At 36.5% G+C, this 20,141-nt stretch overlaps 1 protein-coding gene across 2 annotated transcripts in view; it reads right to left on the bottom strand.

Annotated features, from left to right (window-relative positions):
• The window catches only part of SUGCT (succinyl-CoA:glutarate-CoA transferase), a 313,857-nt gene that overhangs the window by 275,204 nt on the left and 18,512 nt on the right, over positions 1-20,141 (bottom strand). The window lies entirely within an intron of this gene.

Raw genomic sequence — 20,141 nt, 5'->3', positions numbered from 1 at the left:
CTTTCTTTTCTGATATCTCTAAGAGAAATCCCTTGGAGCAGTTACAAAATATTTGTGAAAGACAAGATTCCTAATCTAACTTTAGTTTTAAAACAACATTTCTTTTTAATTCTTACCCGTGAGGACAGTATTAGAATTACATTATATCAACGTATACTGCAAGGTAAAAAAATTCCTCAATCTCTTAGATGCCTTTCCATAATCTTCCTGGAAAAATCTTCTCTATATACAGACAGTCTGTTCAGTAGGCATGACAGTCTAAACATTGGCTTTGTGAATTAAAGCACACAATTAAAAATCATTTTTCATTGAGGTAATCTACCTCAGTTCATCCACTTGGACTGATGCTAATATGTGCACAATTCATAAATTACTCCTAATGTATATTACAAGAGGATTATGATGACTGAAAACTGGAGTTAAAGCACTTTGTTACTCCAATTGATAAATCATACCAAGGAAAACAATATCCACTTACTACACAGATTTCCCCATTATACTACAAACTATCTCAATTGCCTGATCTTTTTCTGGAGACATGAGATCCATGTTGTGCAAAGCTGTGGAGGAGCTCAACTTCTACACTCAGTGTCACAGGGAATATCAGAATACTACAGCCAATTCACTGACTTAGTCAGTGTAGCTTCAAAACAAACATTTTGCAAGAAAAAAGTAGTCAATGCTTTTCTTATGGTCAAATCTGTGTCACTACTCACAAGAGAGAAGACAAAACCTTCCAGTTTAACCATTTTTACTTGAAATCTGACAGTAGCCAACTTTGAGATCTCAAAGAGAACTCATGGTATTTCCTTTCATATTTACACTCTTAAGTTTACAGCAAAGAACAGTGTATTCAAATATAGGAGGACTAGTAAATAAAACATACTGGATCCACCCAAAAATGTTCCAAAGAGCTCTAACTAGGCATTTACCATTATCTCATTGGAATGAGCTGTAGAATTAAAACCAGTTAACTGTGTGGGGCCACTTCAAAAACAAAATCTTGCTCAATAAAAAAAATACTCAAAACAGCTTTAATTGAATAGTGAAAAGCACATTGAAGTAAGTGAGAAACTACGTACTGGCCTCAATTACTAACAAAGAAAAGACATCTCAACACATCTACTCACACAAATGTTTCATAAACAGCAAACATCTGAAAATTAAACAGTTAGTATGTAGACAGAACAACTATACAATACTTAGCAATGCTCTTCTGGTAAGGACAAACATCCATCCCTCAATGAAACTGAATTCAGGAAAGGTGACAGGCAACGAGATCTGCATTTTTCTAGAGCAGTTTCATAAATAAATTTTTTTAACTCCTTTTCACATGTGGTAACAGCCAGGTTTCAAAGTAAAAGGTATTATTTAATGACTTTCTGGTTAAGGTTAGAACTTGTATGGAGTGTTTAATTAGTCTTCACACATCACAATAGATTAAAAAGAAAAAAATACATCATTCTGCTTTTGATTTGAATTCTGAGTGGACAAAGCTAGTGTGGGGACAAAATCTGTTGTCATTGGAAATGTTTCACCTCAGGAACTATGGATATACAAGATTCCTGGAGAAAAAAGTAGAGTTAAGTGAGAAATAGCTATTGCTAAAAATGAAAGATCTCTTTATCCCGACAAAAATCAAAGGCTGAACATTATTTTCATGGCCAATGGAGCAACCCAGTGCAGAGGTTTTAGAAATAACTAGGAACACAAAAAGCTTAAAGAAGAGTCCAAAACTACATTCAAAAAATATTCAGCCTGATACAAAGATTTTGCAGTAACTGTAATATATACACATACATTGATTTGTACATATACATGTGTACATAGATATACAAACATATAAAATAACTCCCTAAAGATATAAATGCCACCTAAAGTTTATGCTTGTCCAAATACCCTGTGTTCTCTCATACTTAATTCAGTGTGAAAAGCATAGATTTGCAATTACATCCTCAAACCTAAATATAGGCTTCTGTTAAATTAAATGTAGTTAGTAGTGTAAAGTTTAGATACAGTGAAAAATACTTTAGGGTAAAGAGATAATCCCAGTTGAATACAGAGAGTATAGATTTAACAGTGATGGTCTCAGAAGGTAAGATATGGCAGCTGATCACACTCCTACTCCCCTTTAGTGGAGCTTATCACCGTAAGCTACAGTCAATATTTAAATAGTCTCTACTAGTAAAGAATTTATTTTAGATCCTTAAGGCCAGTGTAGGTATTTTTATTTTGGGGAATAGATTTCAAAGAGACAAAATAATTTAAATTTTAATTTAATAAAACTAAGTGTTTTCTAAATAATTTCAGCTTGACAGGCAGCTGGCAAGACTCTAAATCTCATGTAAAGCTTAAGATTTTTGTAAAACAGAATCTGCAAACAGCAAAAGAAAGTTGCACCACACTAAACCCCTATTCAACTCCCCAAATCTCCATTCTATATCTTGAAGTAGGAAGATATCATTTCTTCTGATACCTGTCACGTCCTCATGTGTCTAGAATTCAAAACCATTGCAGTATGAGCCAGTGTTCTCTACAGCAAAATGTACAGTTTCACAATCAAATTGAGTACAAGACAATAACCACCAGCTAGATCTCCAAGTCCTTCCTAAAAATTGTCATTGTCAAAGCATTATTTAACCTGCATAGCAAGCTTTTGAAATTGCCAGAAACAGAGAATCACACAGAATCACAGAATGGGTGGGGTTTGAAGGGACCACAATGGATCATCTGGTCCAACCTCCCTGCTCAAGCAGAGTCATCTTAGAGCACATGGCACAGGATTGTGTCCAGATGGTTTTTGAGTATCTGTAGTGAAGGAGACTCAACACACTTTCTGGGCAATTTTTCACAGTGCTCGGTCACCAGCACAGTAAAGAACTTGTTCCTCATCTTCAGGGGGAACTTCCTGTGCATCAACTTCTTCCCATTGCCTTGTGTCCTATTGCTTGGCACCATCAAGAGCCTGGCTCCATCCTTTTGGCACCCTCCCTTAAGGTTCTTAGGGACATCGATGACATCCCTTCTCAGTCATCTCTTCTTGAGGCTGAACAGGCCAAGCTCCAGCAGCCTGTCCTTGTAAGACAGATGCTCCAGTCCCTTAATCACCTTTATCACACTCCAATGGACCCACTCCAGGAGCTCCATGTCTCTTGTTTGCTGAAGAGCCCAGAACTGGACACAGCACTCCAGATGTGGCCTCACCTGGGCTGAGTAGAGGGGCAGGATCACCTCCACCGACCTGCTGGCCATGCTCTTCCTAATGCACCTGAGGAGACCACTGGCTGCCTTGGCCACTGGTATGGGCTCACTGCAGGCTTATGGACAGCTGGTTGTCCACCAGGACCCGCAGGTCCTTCTCCGCAGAGCTGCTTTCCAGTGGTTTGGCCCCCAGCCTGCACTGGTGCAGGGGGTTATTCTTCCACAGGTGCAGGACTCTGCAATTGCCTTGGTTGAATTTCAGGCACTGCTTTCTGCACATTTCTTAGTCTTCCTGTTCTTCTCTTCCATCTCTCTCAAGGCCCTTTTGAAAACCATTTTGAAGCCCTCCGTGGTATCAGCCACTTCTCCCAGCTTTGTGTCACCAGTGATCTTGCTGAGGAGGCATCTGCCCCTTCACCCGAGTCACTGATGAGCAAGTTAAACATTCCTGGGCCCAGGACTGAACCTTGGGGACACCACTCGTGACAGACCTCCAGCTAGACCCTGTGCCACTGATCACAGCCACCAAATGACTCTTTGCTTATTCAGCACAGTCACACCTAAATCCTCCTGTTCCGACCCTGCAGCCGAGTCTATCTTCTTCACATAACAAAGTGCAGAACCTTTACTCTTTGAAGCTTTTTCTGAGCAAGAAAAATTAACTGGGGATGAGAAGTATGAAAGAACTGGCACCAGCTACTTTGTGTCAGCTTAAGGGAGACATTGGCCTTTCCTGGAGCCATTTACCAAACAAACGCCACAGCTCTCCACCAGCAATCCTGTACCCTTAGCTCAAACAAGAAGGAAGAAAGAGACTTTAACCAGCTGGAAAGTTTTGAAAAACAGAGGATGATAAATAGAGTCAGTAATGATAAATTAGCACATGAAAAGTTTTAAAGGATTTTCTCAACCAAGATCCCTACTATCTCTCTTTGTTAGCATGCAGCATTACAATGTATGATATTCAAAATGAGACATGCCTAATGTGACACTAAAAATCATTATCTCTCTGTTCCTGCATCTACTTTTTTTAATTGTCATATTTACCCAAATATTAAAGTTTTATTAGGTGGCTAATATGTAATAATGCAGCTCACAGCTGTTCTGAAAAGTCTCCAGCAGTTTGATGGCCAAAGTTTTGATATGGAGCAACAAGAGAAGACTTAAGGTGCCTAAAAGTATTTATCTAATGAAAATGAAAAATAATCATGTCAAGATAAACAGTTAATTATAATAGTACTATAGTACTCATCACTCGCTAGGGGCATGGCAGAAGTAACTTTATGCAGGACACTAATTGTAGCTGACTGAATATTTGTTTGGTAAAATGAATTGAAGCATATAAATTTCCTGTGAATATTGGCAATATATACACATTGCAATTAAACCTAAGAGTCAGATTGCTGCTATTATCTGATTAAATTACACTGGTATTAATACACCACAATTCCTGGCAAATGGAAAAACTAAAACTATTTCTTTCTCTCAGATTTTTCTAGTTAAATCAGACACATACATTTTAAAAAAATCCCAAAACAAAAAGCAAAACAAACAAACCAAAAAATCCTGAAAACACACTTCAACAGGAAATAAATCTTAGCTTACCTACTATTCTGGGGTTGGTGTGTGACATTGTGACATTTTTCCATGATGAAAGGGGGCCAGTTATTCTGAAACATGGAAGTTACTTCTAACACAACAAAGCTTATAGTTCTGGGTTTAGTGTGCAGGAGCCATGTGATGGCACTCAAAGATTGGAACATAGCACAGGAAAAATTATAATACTTTCAGGCATCATATGGGACAAAAGTTTGGGGGGAAAAAAATAACATGTCATAACAAACTACTATTAGTTTATCCACTTTTAAATGGTCAATATATTTATCACATAACAGAGACATAATTTGCTTTGCAATCTGCTCTAAATGATTCTGTTCTGAGAAACAGAAATAAATATTATGAAGCGAGAAAGGTCAGGCTGAAGATTACGAAAAAAGTAATAACAGTAAAAGTTGCTGGACTGCACAGAAGTTTTACTACCCAAATTGCCAAATGTTCAAAAATGTCACACTGAGTTTAAAAAATGCTAGCAAAAAAAACCCCAACCCAAACATGTTTCCAGAAAGAACTCTGTTAGGAAAACAGACTAATGTGTTCTTACAGGTTTAGCTTTCTAATACCATGTCAGCTACATTTTTGCCAGATGACAGTGGGATTTTTAGATACATTAATGGCAGATATTCTTCATAAACTTTTAGAAACCAGGCAGACCAATTAAAAAACTTTGTCCCAGACAAAGTTTCATAAGTCTGTAGGTTCTATGCTATTCCAAGATGTGTGTACAGAACACACATTTGAAAACCATATTTCCTTGCCTAGGAGTTACTGATGATACAGTGACAGAATTCCTAACATGTATTAAAAAAATTCATTTTGGCTAGAAGTTGCCTGAAAGCATCTGGGATAAACAGGCACTCCTGTGTCGCAATATCATAACTTTAGGGACAATCACTCCAAAAGAAGTATTTTTACATAGGTTAGTTTAGATTCATTTGGGATTTTTATGAAGATTAATAAAAATGTTTCTGCGTTTCTCAGCTTGTTGTGTATTTGATTTGTATTTCATTAAATTTAACAGCTCAGGATAGTGGGTCACAAACAATTTGTGCCTTCAGAAAAAACAACTGAGAAAGAAGTAAATCTCACAAAATTAATAAATGCACAGAAACTGGAAAGGAGGAATGGAAACGCATTCAACACCTGAAATTGCTACTCTCACTTCTTCAATACAATGTGCTTTCAAGCTAATGATGGCATCATAGTTAAATCTACAGGACAGCCTGAGTATGATTTTCTGTGTCATAAAAAGAAAGGTCAGCATTTCTCATTATGACCTGTGTTCAAAATATTTGTATCACATGCATAAGAAAACCAAAAGCCATAATTTCTGCACTTCTTCATGATTTGATAGCATGGTAAAACTTTATAAGACCAAATATAAAACACATTGTAATAAAAGGATAGGAAAAACCAACATGGAGACATGTTGTCAACACAGACCAATTCCCTGTAGTTCAATTCCCAGATGACAAATGACATTACAAAGTCAGGCTGTATATGATACTCTGAGCAAAACATAGAAAAATATGTTCAACATAGGCATTTCTAGAAATAGGAACTAAACATTGTCACAAATTCAATCCAGATAGATGGCTATCCCTGCTGAATAACAAATTAATGAGAAACACCTTTTGGCTTGTTCTATTGCCAAAAGAAAATATTCAATTAAAGACAGCTTGCATCTTTACTTAATAAAGATTAATGAAACAAGCAGAAGAACACAAGCAATTCTCTGCAATGACAAAAGCCAAAGTTTAACAGACGCATTATAAGAAACTTTGCAGGGTCAGAGCTGCCAAATGCGTTAGCAAAACGAATAACGACTTTCGGAAAATGCTTGCCATGTGTTGGTCAGAAGGAAAGGAAGTACAACTTCCTGAATAGGCAGGCTTACAGGAGATCAGAACAGATACAAGAAAGGTGAAGTCAGAGCAAATTGTCAAGAGAGATGAAAGGATGTTAAAAAAAAAAAGCTTTAAGTCAGCAAGCATAAAATCTGACCAATCTGATAAAAACATTTCATTTCCCAATTGATGATTGCAAAGGCATACAATATTTATTGCTTTTACACATGTTGATTTAGACATTCTAACCCTGTCTTTTGAACACAATCAGGTGTTATAAGTTGGAAGGCATAGATAAAACAAAATTGTTAAATCAAACACAAAACTCTATGCTAAGATTTAGCTACTGAAAGACTAGAAGAGGACAAACAACAGCCTCTGCCAGTTGTTCAACTCTATTCAATTTCCATGTGATCTGGATACCCAGCCTCACACAACTCCTGTTAGGGCATCAGCCACACTTCTGGGACACAGCCACAGACCATTTTAAAACAACACAAGTTTGGTTTTCAAAAGGCTTTTAATCAGCCTGCAAAATTCTAGGCCATATTTTCTAGCTTTATAACACACCAAATATAAGTTACAAGAAAGCAGTCCTTTCCTCCTTAGCTCAAACCATAAATACTCAAGAGATGCTATCACTTTCTTTTGCTAAGTCAGTGAAAGTTTAAGTTGTCACTCTCTGAATTTTAAGGCAGAAGCAGCTTCCCTGTCTGAGGGCGGTCACTCTCCTGCATGATCTAAGAAATTAAATGTGTCATGATCACCATTTCTGAAAACAAAGTTTCAATTAAAAGCTTTTAGATGACACTGAGATTAGGTACTCAGACTTTACTTCCCATCTTAAAGGAGGCTGATAGACACCCAAATTCCCCATTGCTATTCTGGGTTTACACAAATATTCCCAGCTGAGCACACTTAAAAGTAACAAATCATTCCTTGTTCCATGCTTGGTACAGATACAGCTGATATTAGGACTACAAATATTTATATATTGAAAGCTAATATTAAAATAGTGAAGTGAATTACTCCCAGCAATGTAGCAATGACATTTCCCTAGAACATCCAGGTTTCAAAATTTGCACAGAAATTAGTTAAATACTGAGGCAAGCTGTCAGTCCTAACCTCTGTGTGTCCTCTCTTACTTTGCTAGGACTGCTCTACCCGCTCAACTCTGCCACACTATTATGAATAAGGTAAGGGAGTAAATATTTGTGAGAAATATCTGGTTTATCTGGAAATGAGTCAGGAGTCAACAGAAAGACACCACATTTCAGCTCAACAGATATTAATAATCTTACTACTTCTTACAGTGAAAAAAATCATGTAAAATTGAGAAGTACCTGCACGGTGTATTTTCTATTAATATTTATCAAGTTATAGCCAAGCAGTGTAGTGTTAGGATAGCCTCAGAGAAGTCTTCTGATAAGGACATGATTATCTATGATCCCATGACAGAAATGTAAGGTGATTACATAATTATTTCTCATCTGAAACAGGTGATGTATGTTCTAAAATGGATATTACCTGAACAGATATCCATTTGTTGTGGCTGTACATAGTTATGTTGACAGACAAATCTGTGCAGCAGTGTCCAGTGAAGGGGCTAACCCTGACCAAACAGTTCCCCTGGGGGTTGCATGTCCATGGCTGAGAATACATACTATGACCCTGACCTCACCCTCCAAAATCAAATACATAGTGCCTCAGGGGCAGAAGTTTGAAAAGCATATCAAATGAATTCAAAATCAGTATGTAATTGTTTTTTAAGCTTTCCAAAAATTTCCTCAAAATTTTTTCAAAACAAATCTATAAAGTTTAATTCCCAAAGAGGATTAAGTTATACGGAATGCAACATAGTCTTAGAATCTCAGGCTGTCATTTCAACCCTTTCAATAACTTCAGTGATATTTTTTGAGCCTGATTTTATTTCCCTTTAGATTACACACACAAAATATGTAAACAGAGGAGATATCATAAAACACATGGTCTGGAAATAAATATATTTACTCTTTTAAGTTTTAATCTTAAAAGAAGCTCAATTCATTAATGAACGCATTCCCATATATTTTAAAATCATTATTTTAATTTTACAGAAATACAAGAAACTGACAATCATGTTCTGAGCAGGCACATGATATATAGCACCCCTTCTTATTGTACGAAGAATATTGTTTTATACGAATAAGCAACTTGTAGTTGCAGTTCCATAAAATAATTTTGGAAGATGTAGTCTCTTAAAAGAGGTTACAAAATTTTATTCTCCTATTTTCCTCTTGAAATGGTGGTCAGGTCACTCTAAGACACAATCACAATGGCACCAGGTATCTTTATCTTGATTTTGCAATACCTGCAAGGACTCTTCTGGAAAAGAAAGCCATTCTCTCTGTTAGAAAGCTTTTCTAAATGTTTAATAAAAATCCTTTTTTGCAGAAATTTGAACAGTTACTTCTTGTCCTATGTATAACAGATTATTCTTTCCTCTTTACAAGAGCTTTTACTTACAAGAAGACTGTTATCCACAAACCTATTCTCATTACATCCTTACTCTGCAGTAACATTCACTACTTGCTATGTCTAAGTTTTCCCTACAAGACAACTCGCAGATCAATGGGTTTAGCTGCTGGCATAAACACTGAGATACAAAATGATCAGGTACATGGAAAAGTGCCAGACTCTGACATCATCTAGGTTTCTAAAAATGACAAAAAACATTCTATTTTTCAATGGTTTATGTCTTCTACACCCAAGACTGTTTTTTTCTGTTCGCTAGCTACTGACAGTGTTTTATTTTATAACAGTATTCTAAAAACACAAGTAATGAAAACCATATGCTTACTTGGAAAACATTTTCAGGTCAACAGCAGCTACTTACAGTCTTCCTACAAATCAAACAACACCCACAGAAAATACAGAGAAAGGGCACAACAAAGACACTGAATCTTTTCACCATTTTAATTAGTTATACTTGCTTCTTTGGTGAAATCACAAAACCTCACCATCTGAAAAAATGAAACAAACCAAACAGAAAAAGTCCTGCAATCTTAATGAATTAAGTCCATCAGGCAAGGAAAAAAGATTAACAAAACAAGATCAAGCAGATAAGAATGCTATTAGACAGGAGATTCCCTAAAAAATAACTCATTTGGAAACAAGCAGAGAAATTTTTAGTAATAACAAACAAAATATTTCATGATCTTTTCATGATCAAAGTCTTCTCTTTAGACTATTACAACTCAAACACAATAAATACTGCTTTACAAAAGCCTGCTTCATGGCTTCTGAAGATGCCTAAAATCTCCCAGCTTTGTTTCTGTTAACTTAGCTAGGCACCAATCCAAGCATAATAGCTACTGAAAAATAAACATTAAACCATCAGTAAGTGTCTTCACAGTTGTACTGTGCTGTTCATATCCAGGATTTTCAGTGTCTAATCTGTTTTCATTCACTGTAAACTAACCCAGTGTTAAATCTTACGACTCACAGGCTCTCTGTCTGATATTGTATTCTTCATTAGGACAGAGTCCAAAATTCTGAAGTTTTTGATTTTATACAAAATACTGCTACTTAGATGAAAGAACAAGCAATAGAGTGAGAAGGCATAAGAAAAATATTACTTTCATGCACTGCTGAAAGTCAATACTTAATATTAAAGCAAGGAAGAATTATGACTGGTTCATTAAACTTTTTATATGCTTCATACTGAACAAAGAATGGGAACACAGTGTTTCAGAAAAGCACTCATTTTCAACTGTTTCTTGTTCCTAAACTCACAGTATTTTGAACATTCAGGATATGTGCGACTGAAAAAATAATAGTGGAAAAAACAGCTAAGCCCTCCTGCTAGGATGCTAAATGCCAATACAAAAGGGTAGCTCAATCATTTACAGGAAAAAAAAAAAGTTAACACACTCTAGCTGCTGGTGGTGTGCTGATAACAGAAGCAGCAAAAAGTCAAAGACTTAGTGTCAGTCAGCTAAAACACCCACCTTCCTGAAGGTGTGCAGCAGATCTGAATCCTGCAAGGGTATCAATCCAACCCACAGAAAAGGGATTCTGTCAGCTCCCATATATTACTCAGTAACTATTTTTCAATTTGCCACCTCTCATTCTCCACCCTTTTCACACTTGTTTGTGTTACTGATACATTTAAAAAGTTCGGTCTGTGTCAATGCCAGAGTCCTTTATTATTTGTGAGGTACTGGCAAAACCCTGCAAATACAGGGCAAATGCAGCTTTCCAGACCAAATTGTACTTCATACGAGAATGCAAAAACATTTGCAGAGATACATCGCCAAGAACAATTTTACCAGCAAAAGAAATGTTTTGTCAATATAATAACGTATTTGCTAATGGCTTCTGTCAAAATAACTAAACCAGGCAGTGTTAGCACCTCTTCACAATCCTGTCCAGCACAGCTGTGCTGACAGAAGTCTGTTGTATAGAAAACAGCCGCTTGCTCAGTTCCAAAAAGTTTGTCAACCAGCTGAATTTTATAGAATCCTCTTTTGAACAGACTTGTTTTGGCCTATGCTAATTTTGCAAGCAGTATATAAACCCACCAGCAACAAGAATGTGCTTTAAGTAGGAAAACTAACCTTTGGTTCTGCATCTTGACACAGCATAACTACATTAATCCTATAGAAGGAGATACCTTGAAGTTTGGTTTTATGATAAAACACCCAAAAAATGCAGCTTTGTAGTATTTATATTTCAGTCATTCAAGAACTGAATATACATTTTTGTGTATAGTACAGGTTAAAAAACATTGTTGCCATCACCATTAGAAAAGCATAAACACTCCAAGTCCATTTTGTTTCTCCTCCAATCAAGAGCTACCAAACTTAATAGCTCTGCAACACACCTGAGTCAAATCTTGCTGGTTCACATTTTACTCCACAACCTCTTGGCAACTCATGCTGTACAAAGGGGCTGTAAAAGCATACTTAAAGGGGTTTAAGCATAGAGTACCATGGAAATATGAAAACAAATGGAGACAAAAAGACCAGCTAGCTGCATATTCTGTCTCCAGAAACAGAGAAAGATAGATGACAAGATGAAGAGGCTAAGCCTAGTAGACCTCTTGAGTACTATCCAGGTTCCAACAGTTTACAGCTGATAGTCTTCTTGATTAAGTAGCTAAAGTTAATAAAAATTTCCCAAATCAACTGCTTAGGAGTAAAATACACAGAAAATCTTTGCAATTTTCAGGCACTTTAGGTAGGAAGACACTTCAAACTTACCTGATCATAACATAAACAAAAAACCAAACCAAAAAGAAAACCAAGTATTTTGAAAAACATTACAATACTTTTAATACACAGTCCCAAAAAATTCAAATCCTATGAATCAGGCTTTTAAAACACATGGTTCTTAAAAAGAAATATGAAAAATATGTGAACAATAAAAGCAGAAGTAATTCAAAGTAGTCCCATTATTTGTCATCTGTTTGCAAGTCTGATCAGCAGTGAAGTCATTGTTTCCCAGTCTCCATCACAATCATTAGGATTTTTTTTCAGTAAAAGTAGATATCAACACAAAATAAACCAACTCTTTATTGAAGAAACCCACCAAATACATTTCTAATCTCAGTAAAGAGGAAAAATAATCCTGGGTCTAATAGACCTATTTAATGCTTTTCGTTTTTGTCTAGAAAAGCAAGAAGCAAACACCTCCTTGCAGACGGATCACCTTTGATACAAAACAGCTGTAAAGATTTAGGAGAAAGAAGAAAAAGAAAGATTCCGGAAAAAGAAAAAGCAGAAGAAATTAGAATCAAATTCTTTATACACCGTCAGAAGGTACACCCTGTTTGTGTAGCTGTGTTTCCATAGAATAATAATTGGCACCATGAGCTAAGAATAGAAATTAAAAGCTCCCACTGGTCCTCCTCATTTAAATCTGAATAAAGCAGTCAACTGTGAAAGGCTATAACTACATCTGCTTTATTTTATATATAAATAACATTTACAAAAATTAAATTTCATGTGTTTAGGATTGCAGTTTATACTCCATATACTGAGTACTTTACCCTCAGAAGAAATACTGGCCACAAAGGGCCAATCCTAAGGTATCAGTCTGTTTTGGAATGGGTCTCGTGCCAAGCACAAAGAGGTTTGGGACTGCACAGGTTGTCTTCTACAAGACAGAATAAAGGAGAGGCACAAAACCATCTAAACATGTTCTGCCAAAATGAAGCAAGTCCTTAAAACATGGTACTTGAGGGCTATTTTCAGAAGCATCAGCAATAGTGCTGTCTCACTTTAAATCAATCGACATCTATTTCCAGAATTTCCTTCCTAAAGTTCTGCAGGTACTGAAATTATCTTTTGATCCTAAAAAAAGCGCTGAGAGTAAATCAATACTGCCTATTGCTACACCATGATAAATGGCTCAATCAGTTTGGCCACAGAAGTAATGCAGCTATAATATCTGAGGTCCAATTTACCATGCTGGTTTAGAGAGAGCTCTTGTTTTTGTTTCTACACAACACCATTATTGACGTAAATGCACTCTGACTGGCCTCAAAAGTTTCCTTTTGTAAAGGAAAGAACCTACATAAACAGATCAAAGTAGTTCTCTCAGTAGGTACCTATCAGTACCACCTAAAACCACCACTGATACACCAATGTACTGCTGCAGCAATTGATTCCTTTCTTAGAAACAAGAACTGTTTCTTCATTCACAGGACCAAGTGACTTCTTTTTTTTTTTTTTTTTCTAAGTTTTAGTGAAAAAGTACTTTTTTGACATCACTGAAGTAGTATTTGGATATATGCATTCTGCCAATTCATTTCCACACATAAGCAATCACTTTGCCACTTCACACAGAAGTTTTCTAGTTTGATGGCTCAGCCAAAAGGAAAAATTGACACAACTTAAATACTCAAATGGCATAGGATGAGTTTTTCAGGCTAAGGCACAAATCTGTTTAGACATCTAGAAAGAAATCATATATCCTGAACTTACAAGATAATATTACCTCTTCCACATTAATTTTTTTTTAAATATGAAATTGTAGAAATTCTGCTTGTGAACTCTTGTAATACAAATAGAGATTAAAATTGTCTCACCAGTTTCTTTATTCACTTTATTCATACAGTGAAGGTGGGATGAAAGGAGTAATAGCTTAAAAAACCATCCCACTGCCTGGAAGCATAAGGGGAACTGGCTCCTTGGCTTTGATTTACATCATGCACACTTTCAGTCAACAATAAACTTTTTTATGAAGTTATGTCTTTACAATATTTAACACTTGTGCTATATAAATTAAAACAGTTCTCAATTCTTACAGAAATTCATATTTAGAATTAATACAGTCCAAAAAGCCTCAGCCCATCTGATCATATATTGATGGCCACCTTAGGGATCAGAGTAATTACACATGAGATGTATAATAATTTCCTAGAGGTCCTGCTGTATACCATAAAGCTGGTTCTTAACTGCACAAGAAACTAGATAACAGTCTGGACATATGTGCAGTTTATACTGAGAATTACAAAACAGCAGCACTATTGTGCAGTGCAGAAAAGCACCAAAGTATTCAATATCCATATCATTTTGTATTTTGTACACTGCACATGTAGTCCCAATTACTTAAATCTCTGAAAACAGAGACAATCCACTTTTCCAACTGTCAGGTCTGAACCTTTATTTTAATTACTATCTCACAAAATTTTTTCTTGAGATTTTCTTTTCTTTACACAGTCATTCTTTGAATTTGAAGTAGCAGTTTGGCTAATTCTATGCAAAAAGTAAAGGTTTTTGATGCTTTCACATCCTATCAGAATCTTCATTTCAGAACTGCTGTGTGCCAATTTACAGAATGCTTTAGGAAGAGATGATCAGATGGCCAACCACAGTACTTCCTTCTGATCACAGCAGCATTTCTTTTAAGGAAAAGACCTGATGTTCCAAGCTACCTTTCATACACAATGTTTCTTACTTATAGATTGGTCTTCTTTCAACTGTCTTCTGTTTTCCACATAGTCTTTGAAATGTGGTCTACCCAGCAGTAGACTTCACCTTCCAACCCTACCAATGTGGAGCAGGGTAGAGAAACAGTCCTTTAGGCCATATTCATCTTTATATAATCCAGTATGACACTCATCCTTCATCTAATGATATCATCACTGACTCAAATTCAACTTTGATCATTCCCCATCCTTACAACCAAGTCTTCTGAGAACCCTCTTCTAACCCATTGTTCCCCATACTATATTAAAACTACTTGATTATTTTTGATTAAGCACAGCACATTCTATTTGTTCCAATCTTTAATTTTACCCTTCCTCATTTATTTATGTAAACAATTTGGTCAAGGTAATCTGTAATTTTAATCCTGCTCTGTAAATTGACTCCCTTCATCTTTGTGGGCTTTCAGAGCTGCATAGAGCTCTCAGGCCACTAAAAATAGACTTTTTACATTCGGACTTCACCACATGACTGGGTTGTGTTGACACAGAAACTGTTAGGAAGGGTTCCAATTACAGGCTCCAGTAACAAGAACTGAGTAGAGGCCAGCCCTCCATGACTCTTCTGAGAGTTAGCCAGACCCCCAGGAAATGTTCTAAAGGACACTATAAGGCTGTAAGAGAAGTGATGCCTTCTACCTGTAAATCACCTCCAGGTTCTTCCTGTCTCACAAATCTAAACCCCACAAGCCCCCAGTAGCACATGATGGTATCAGAATTTTGAACTCATCCACACTGCAATCCATCTTCTATATCAAGGAAAAAAAAAAAACCAGCAACATCAGTACTGAAGCATTTTCTTCCATCGTCACGAAGTATCTATGGTAAGCTATGAGAGACCCTCTGATCCTGTTGAACCAAGTTTTTTATTTCTTGTACATCATATTTTCCTAGCTTTTCTATGAAAGAATTACTCAAAAGTGTCAAAAACGTTACTACAGTCAAAATATATAGCACAAGTTTATGATCCTTATATAGATAACTAATTACATTGTTTTAAAAAAAAAACTGTGTATCTGCTAATTAACTTGTCAAAAAATAGTCTGACTATTTTATCTCGAGACCCTGATGAACTTCTCTTAATTGTCCACGCAGATAAGTTCAAGCTATCCCAAAAGATGGTAGATTAACTCTTTAATCCATCCATCTTCCAACTGCATCATGCAAAAAATGTAACAGATTAGAGAAGTTTAATTTTCTTTTCCAATGCTAGAAGACTCTATTTTTATTAAATCAAGCTCAGATAGAAGCTTCATGTTTTTCTCCTCCAAATGCTTTATTCAATCATTGTGAGCACTGAAGTTCATACCTCAAGGCTTTCAAACTTGTGATTTTTGTGTTTGCTTAAGAGCTGTATAATGTTCACAATTTTCCAGACCTCCCTCCTTATTCTTTAAACACATTAAGAACTACTGGAAGCACAATACCTAATTTGTTCTGACAATGCCTCTTTTACACATCAGACAATGCATTATTTTCCATTAATAGAAAACAATACATTTATTGAAAAAAGTCCATGAACATGTTTTTCTAAATACTGGTACCACAATACTCAATACTACTTTTTGCACTTTCCAAATTCCTTAACTAACACATTTTCCAAATTTTTGCTGCTTTTAATATACTTAAAAGTCGGTGATAACTGTAATTATGCACATCATCCTGCTTGAATTGGCTATTTGACTCAATCAGATGTTTTGCAATGCAGGTGAGTTTTTTACCTTCCTTTCTGGGCTTTTTTTCTTTTCTTTCTCCCAAATTGTTGTGCCTAGGTTTTTTTGGGTGGGGGGTTTTTTGGGGGTTGGTTTTTTTTTCTGTAATTACAAAGAAAAAAAAAAACAAAGAACTTTTTTAGCAACTTTGGGTCACAAATATTAAAAACTGTTGAACAGATTAATGCTCAAGACCATTCATATAGCTGCAATTGTTTAGTTACAACTACAACCCTTGCCTAGTCAGCTTCTGAATACCTGATTTTTGACTAGCATGCTATCAACAAATAATTTACACCATCAAGAAACTATTTTGCTCAATGATTTTTTAAACTGAAGCTATCATTTTTTTAGCAGGTAATCTATCCGTTTCTATCATGTAACTATATCCAGATTTAAACAATATAGAAGCCATAAAAACACCAATAATCAGGGGAATGAGTGGGCATGAAGATACACCCACTCAAAGTTATGTGTAATTTTATGGGCCGGAAACATTTGGTAAGAGGGAGTCTAAAAACTGTGCCTAATCCAGGCAATTCCACATCTTACCACAGTTAGTTCACAAATTAGAGGATCTGAAGGGCACTTTGGCCAGCAAAACACATCGCGGTTGTCTTTCCTTTTGTGAAAATACTAGAGACAAAGTAGGATATGCATCAAAACTATAACATTACATCTTCTCAGGAAAAGCCACTGTACAAAACAAGATACTGGGAAGTACCAAATGCTTCTTAAATTGTTACTAAACATTATGTAAATGGGTGGAGTGAAGAACTATTTTACTTTCCATAGGTTAACCAAAACCACTCAAGAGACACAGAGGATGTAGTTACTTTTTCGAAATGTGTTCATTTATGTATCTTTACAACTTTATGTACATTAAATAAAACTACATATATAACAATTCCAGATTCATACCCATAGAAAACTCAGGTGACCCACAACACATCTATAAAATTTTTGTTACTTTTTCCACCTAATTTTTGTCTCTTTAGCAATACACTGTTTGCCAACAAACAGGTTAGTGCAGTCAAAGTGTATGTCAATACAGAGTTAAAAATAAGTTTTGTGAGGCAGAGAGTGCAAATCCTCAAGAAATATAAACTGTTACAGTAACACAAAGTTAATAAAAATACCAATTCCAAAAACTTATCTTCATAGTTACTTTTGGTTGAAACTAAGTATATTTTCACAGCAGATTCTCTACAATTACAGCTATATTTAATGACAGATCCCAAAGACTCATCAGTGGCACAGGGTCTAGCTGGAGGTCTGTCACGAGTGGTGTCCCCAAGGTTCAGTCCTGGGCCCAGGAATGTTTAACTTGCTCATCAGTGACTCGGGTGAAGGGGCAGATGCCTCCTCAGCAAGATCACTGGTGACACAAAGCTGGGAGAAGTGGCTGATACCACGGAGGGCTTCAAAATGGTTTTCAAAAGGGCCTTGAGAGAGATGGAAGAGAAGAACAGGAAGACTAAGAAATGTGCAGAAAGCAGTGCCTGAAATTCAACCAAGGCAATTGCAGAGTCCTGCACCTGTGGAAGAATAACCCCCTGCACCAGTGCTGGCCGGGGGCCAAACCACTGGAAAGCAGCTCTGCGGAGAAGGACCTGCGGGTCCTGGTGGACAACCAGCTGTCCATAAGCCTGCAGTGAGCCCATACCAGTGGCCAAGGCAGCCAATGGTCTCCTCAGGTGCATTAGGAAGAGCATGGCCAGCAGGTCGGTGGAGGTGATCCTGCCCCTCTACTCAGCCCAGGTGAGGCCACATCTGGAGTGCTGTGTCCAGTTCTGGGCTCTTCAGCAAACAAGAGACATGGAGCTCCTGGAGCGGGTCCATTGGAGGTCACCAGAGAGGAATAAGGGACTGGAACATAACCCTCAAAAGGACAGGCTGAGAGAGCTGGGCCTGTTCAGCCTTGAAAAGAGGTAAGTGAGAGGAGATCTCATTAATGTGTAAAGATATCTAACGGGGGGGGGGGGGGGGGGGGGCACCAAGAGGATGGAGCCAGGTTCTTCTCAGTGATGCCAAGGAATAGGACAAGAGGCAATGGGCAGAGATTGATGCACTGGAAGATGCACCAAGTGACCAAGCACTGGAACAAATTGCCTGGAGAGCTTGTTATGTCTCCCTCACTGGAGATATTCAAGACCCAACTGGACACAATCCTATGCTGTGTGCTCTAGGATGATCCTGCTTGAGTCAGGAGGCAGGACCATATGACACACTTTCAACCTTACCTATTCTCTGGTTCTGAAATTCTGTATTCAATTTTTTTCATGCATAAATACCCTAACAAGTCTTTACAGAAATAAAATTTCCTTAAAAGGCAGAAAACTAAAACATCACATTTATATCCTAAGAAATAAAACTTAAAAAAATACTAAAACAACATTTTTTTTATACCAACAACAACATACAAAGCAACCTGCATATGATATAAAGTATTACTTCCTAGAAAATTAGGAGGAAAACAAACCTGCACAAAAAGAAGAATAATCACAATTCATGTAGATTAGCAGAGCAAAGGGCCGGGGTAGAGAACCTGAGAGGAGTACATTTCATCATTTATATACAAACTGTAAAATTATTTGAAAACATATTACCTTCAGAGGCTTTAAGAAAAAAAAAAAAAAGGTTTTGATGTGGAAACCACGTTGTCCTTTTAAACAGTGCCCTCTCCCGTTCAGGATTAAACTGTGACTTTCCTAGTGACAGCGTCACGCAGACCATAATAGGAATGGTCACTCCCTTGTGACCTGTACATAATTTTCCTTAACCATCCAATTTTCCAGAACTTAAACCAATCTCAACCACAGAACTATCAACATATATTACATTTAAACTATTTCTAGCCAAGCAAAGCCAGCTTGTGACTGAGAACAGGCAGTTTGGAGTTCAAGTGCACTCAAAGCAGCAGGAACATTGGGAAATGTCCCGGATATCCTCAAAACTCTGCAGCACTCACTGCAAAGCTGTATAGATTCAATCAGAGTTGTTTGGATAAGAAACTCAGTTTGCAAAGCACAACTTCCAAAGTGCCATAAGAGAAAACAGCACCTGGCATACCACTTTGTAAACTCATGTACACATGACCCTGGACTTACTAAAAAAATACACTATATTTCATTTTACTATTTGCAATTGTCCAAAATTCAGAGAGGCAACTCCATACAAAAATGATGCCCATATTAAAGAAAAATGGTTCCTTACTGTTTAAGTTACAAAATAGCATATTTTCTGATTTCTAAGAAATGTGTCTCTTAGATTTTTTTTTTTTTTCTGCTAAAATATGTGACTATTCACCAGAAGCAGGCACCTCCATATATGTTTCATTAACAAAAAGTATTTTAGGTAATGGAGTTCAATCTTGAATTTTAAGTTGTATAGGAATAAGAAGTTTGAATGCTTTCAAAATTTCTCACAGAATGTTTCAGCTGTTTTTAAAGACAAAACCAAAAAAAGGAAGCAGGTTTGTTTTTCTACATTAAAAAACCCACAAATTACAGTTGCTTTCTTAAACACCAAGAACTCCTCTTCTTTTAAATTAAGACTTGAAAGAGTGGGAAACCTTTTTGCCATGGCTCTGCTTTTTTTAGTGTTGTTATTTGTTGGCCACCAAAATTAATGAGAAAAGAAGGATATAAGGAACATACACTGCTAGAACTCAAATTAATTAGATTTCATGGTGATACCATAGCTTAGAACAAGGAGGGCAAAGTAAATAATAAATGAAAAGTAAGCTGATAACATGTCTATGATAATTTATGTACTAGAAAGAGAAATAAT

The sequence above is a fragment of the Haemorhous mexicanus genome, chromosome 1 (genome assembly GCF_027477595.1).
Source record: "Haemorhous mexicanus isolate bHaeMex1 chromosome 1, bHaeMex1.pri, whole genome shotgun sequence".
Lineage (NCBI taxonomy): Eukaryota > Metazoa > Chordata > Aves > Passeriformes > Fringillidae > Haemorhous > Haemorhous mexicanus.
This window is presented reverse-complemented; position numbering and strand designations above follow the sequence as displayed.